The 4959-nt window shown below is 36.1% G+C and overlaps 1 pseudogene; it reads right to left on the bottom strand.

Annotated features, from left to right (window-relative positions):
- Positions 1-3458: 3458 nt before the first annotated feature.
- LOC148567303 (uncharacterized) lies at positions 3459-4022 on the bottom strand (annotated as a pseudogene).
- Between the last annotated feature and the right edge of the window lie 937 nt (positions 4023-4959).

Raw genomic sequence — 4959 nt, 5'->3', positions numbered from 1 at the left:
TCAATGAATTCTCGTTGCAAGTATAGTTTCTAAACCAACAATAATCCTTTCATACAAAAATTTGATTGTCATAAGTAACAAACCCCTAAAATTAATAACCAAAGTATTCAAACCTCGGGTCGTCTCTCAAGGAATTGCAGGGAAGTATGTTACTATTGGTTATGGAAACGTATCTTTTGAGGTTTTAAATAAGGAACAAGAAAAGTAAATTGCAAGAATTAAACTAATAGTTAAGAAAGGCTCTTGGCAAGGTATGAGAACTAGAAGTCCTATCCTAGTTATCTTTATCAATTGTGATGAGAATTGTCCATTGCTCCCACTTAGTTAACCTCTAACTATGGAGGAAAGTCAAGTGGATGAATCAATTTGATTCCTCAAGTCCTAGTCAACTCCTAAGGAAAGACTAGCTTTAGAGGGATCCAAATCAACTAGCAACTTCTCAATTATCAATCAACAAAGGAGTTTGATAACTCAAGAGTCTCCAATTACTCTACCAAAGCCAAGAGGAGAAAAACCTACTCTAAAATCCAACCAAATATTTTATCAAATACTTGGTAGGTACAATATAAAAACATAGAAAACTAGCAAGGAATATTAAATTCAAACAACCAATTGCAAACATCAATGACTCAAAAATAATAGAAGCAATAAATATGAAATACCTCAAATTGCATTAAATAGAAAATCAAATCTAACATGAGAGTTCATAAACTAAAGTGGATAAATAAATAAATCACCAAGAGAAGAGAAACTAAAGTGCTAGAATAAATAAAAGTAGAAGAGAAACTAAATTAAAGTAAAGTAGAAATCTAAAATTGAAAATAGCTAAACCTAAGGATCCTAAAACCTAGAGAGAGGAGAGAGCCCCTCTCTCTAGAAAACTACATCTAAAACCTAAAATTATATGAATGAATGTCATCTGAATGAATAAATGATTCCCCCACTCTACAGCCTCTATTATGTGTTCTCGGGCTTGGAACTGGGCCCAAATGGAGCCCAGAAATTGCCCCCAGCGCTTTCTACAATTTTTGCATGTGCGGCGTGTCACGCGTATGCGTCGTCCACACATACGCGTTGCTTGGCAAAAATCCTGGTCACGCGTACGCGTCGCTTGTCTTCTGCGCTAGTCACGCGTACGCGTCGCCCACGTATACGTGTCGCTGCCAGCTTCTCAAAACTTCATTTTCTTGCGTTCCTTCCACTTTGGATGTTTGTTTTCCATCCTCTAAGCCATTCCTGCCCTATAAATCCTAAAAATACTTAACACACAGATCACGGTATCGAATGGTAATAAAGGGTAATTAAAATTGACAGTTTAAAGGCCCAGGAAACATGTTTTCAACTATATCACAGAATTAGGAAGGAAAATGTAGAACATGCAATTTATATGTATAAGTGTGAGAATAATGGATAAAATTTGCTCAATTCAATATAAAATAAACCGTAAAATAGCGGTTTATCAATCTCGCCACACTTAAACATTAGCATGTCCTCATGCTAAGCTCAAGAGAACCAAAAGAGTGAAGGTAGAATGGTGGAACTTATGCAATGCAACCTATTTAGATGTGAGCCACTTACATGCATCATGCTATTCTAATTACTATCTAGCTATATATATATATATATATATATATATATATATATATATATATATATATATATAAGCATACATTTGGTCAAATTGAGTCAAATTTCCAAGAAATCATATATGCACAATCAAGGGCTAAATCAATCATATCAAAACACATTCACAATTGAGTTGAGTTAATCAAAAGAGTTTACAAACTTGCAAGACAAGCAATGATCAAATATGGACATATGGAAATGAGCCATTGAACCCTCACTGGATTTGTATATGCACTATAATTACTCAAGTGTTTGGGGTTAAACAACTCAAATCTCTTCTAGTCATGCTTTCTAGAACTTTGTTCTTCATCTAACCAATCAACAATTATCAAGTGTACAAATGCAAATATCATGAGGGCTTTTCAAGGTTGTAATGGGGCTAAGGTAAAGATGAGGGTATATATATATGGCCAAGTGAGCTATTATATGAATCTTTGACTAACCTAAGTTCTCACCTAACACATACACATACTCTATACAATTCTAAAATTAAGCTTAGCCACCCAAAATCTCACTTTTACATATTTTCACACACTCATGTATCAATTTTTAATTTCATTACATATGCATTCATCTTTTTATTGAACTTAACATTGGGATAGTTTTATTCCCCGACTAATTTATTCCCCTTTTTTTATAATATATCAATGCATATGTTTCTCTAATTTCACATGAGTAGGCACCCAAATTTCCAATATCTGTCAATATATATAAGCAAAAACACATTCTCATTAACCATAGGTCCCACATTTCCCCACACTTAGTTGACACACAATCTCTATCTTAAGCTAACCAAAGATTCAAATAGGGTAATTAATTATTTTTTCCGCTTAAGGCTAGTGATGCGTTAATATAAAGAACAAAAAAGGGGTTCAGAAGGCTCAAAGTGGCAAACAAAGGCAAATGAAATGGTAAGCTATTTGGGATAAGTGAGCTAATATCAAATGATGGCCTCAATCACATATAAGCATGAACATACACTAAATAATGGACATATAGAATGGAACAAACTCAAGCTTGCAATCATAGAGAAGAAAACACACAAGAATAAAAATCATGGTTAAATAATGTAACCATGCAATTAAGCTAAAAAACTCACGGGTTGTGTGTTCTTAGCTCAAAAACCATATTCCAATTATATATATATATATATATATATATATATATATATATATATATATATATATATATATATATATATATATATATCGTGCAAGTTACAAAAGGTTTTAACTCAAATCAATGTGAATTTTAAATGCCTTTTCTTAGAAAAAGATACATTCCTTGAAAATTTCATCAATTGACCAACATTTATTATTATTATTATTATTATTATTATTATTATTATATATATATATATATATATATACTAAATGAGATGTGACTATGAAAAGCTGAAATTTTTTAGTTTATCCCTATTTCAATCTATGCCAAAAGGGTAAACTAAACTTGATAATCCATATTTTTCCACATTACAACTAATAAACTAAAAGTGCAATTCAAACTAAATATCCAAAATATATACAAGCCCAAAGTGCAAAATGTAACAAAGTAAAAATAAACAGAAGTAAAATAAAATAGAAATGTGCAAGTACTAAAAGAAAAATAAAATAAAATAAAGAAAAATACAAAATAAAGCAAAATAGAACAAAAGTCTGAAATGGTTCACCAAAATATAATCCGCCGGAGACGGCGACCTCCCCACACTTAAAGCACAGCATCATCCTCGATGCTCTCAGTCAAGCCGGGTGTGAAGGATCATCGCCTGCAACTCTATCGTCGCTTGTCGAAGGATGTGCCGCTGACTCTGTCGGCTGTGGCTGTGCAAGTTCCTATGGCTCTGTACGGTGCTCATGCTGAGTCGCCTCCTGCTGGGTCTCTTCCTGCTCATCCTCCTCCTCCTCCGAGTGCTCCGAGGGTGTGTTAGGCTCAGAGGGGATGTCAGTACGCCCAGTAGTCACAATCAGCTTCAGATGTGCATAGCGTCGCTTATTGCGACGCTAAGACTACTCATAACGCCGCTGATTGCGGCGCTCCATCTAATCAACGCGCTCAAAAAGGTGATGCACAAGATGGTAGACTGGCTGAGAAGCGGATGATGGTGTTGCGAAAGTAGGTGGTGCTGCAGGTGCTGAAGGTGCTGCTGAGGATGTGGCTGCATCAGTGGAAGTAGTAAAAGTAGGTGGTCTGTGGCCTAGAGGTCCGAACCGCTTGCCATGCGGAATAACCTTCTTGCAGTCAGCAATCGGTGGTCTCTCATCCTCTAACTCCCAAGGCACCTCAGCTCGACGAGCCATCTGGGTGATCAAATAAGGAAATGGCAGGGTGCCTCTGACATGAACTCTAGACATGTACTTTCTGATGAGCCGTGGAAGGTATAGGTCTTTTCCTTCCATGACGCACCAAATAAGGATGATCATGGTAGCTAGCACTTCTGACTCGTGAGTACTAGGCATAACATAATTACTCAATATCTGTTGCCACAGCCTAGCCTCATCATTGAGATAAATAATCTTTATACCCCATGGAGTTACCTTTGACTTTCCCATAGCCCATGGAACATCAGGATCAATGGCTATGGTACGCCGGACAGCATCCCAATCAAAACTCATGAATCTAATAAACTCCTCGGCCTTCTGAAAATCATCTGTATCATCTGTTTTAGGCTAGAAGTGGAGGATATCCTCTATCGCCTCATCTGTGACTAAGATCTGCTTTCTCCTAAGCTACACTGCATCAAGGGTCATCCTATAATAGTTAGAATAGAACTCACGAACCCATGATGCGTTTACCTCTACCAGATCTCTATCCAGAAATACCCAACCTCTCTGTTTGATCTAATGTTCAGTGTACTTCCTTAATTCGGTTGGTATTTTGAGTGTCTTTTTCAAGTAGAGGTGCTGTTTTTCTACAAAGATAAAAAACTTGAGTTCACAGTAAAGATTGGCAAATTTGACTGGGTCATTAGCAGGTACAAGTTGATCAGGTTTTTCTTGATCAGTAAAGTTCTTTTTACACCAAAATTCATCCGATAAAACATCCGATAGAGCAACAGATGGCTGTTCTCTCTTCCTCTTACCGGAGCTGGCCTTAGCCTTGCCTTTTCCTTTCCTGTCAGACATCCTGAAAAATAGAATTCCCAGGATACAGATTATCAAATAAAGCTAAAGCATGAAGATAGGCAATATGTAAGCAAAACAAATAGGAGATAGGCAACAGAGGAGTGAAAGCCAAAGCATGAAGTGAGTCATAAAGAGATAAATCCATGGAATGAACGAAAAGTATGATTCAGAGAAATTAATCAAAAATCACAATCCAGGAATCTATACATTA

This window comes from Arachis ipaensis, chromosome B4 (genome assembly GCF_059453495.1).
Source record: "Arachis ipaensis isolate K30076 ecotype BB chromosome B4, ASM5945349v1, whole genome shotgun sequence".
Classification (NCBI taxonomy): Eukaryota; Viridiplantae; Streptophyta; class Magnoliopsida; order Fabales; family Fabaceae; genus Arachis; species Arachis ipaensis.
Note: the sequence above shows the minus strand (reverse complement) of the source record. Positions and strands in the feature narration are given on the sequence as shown.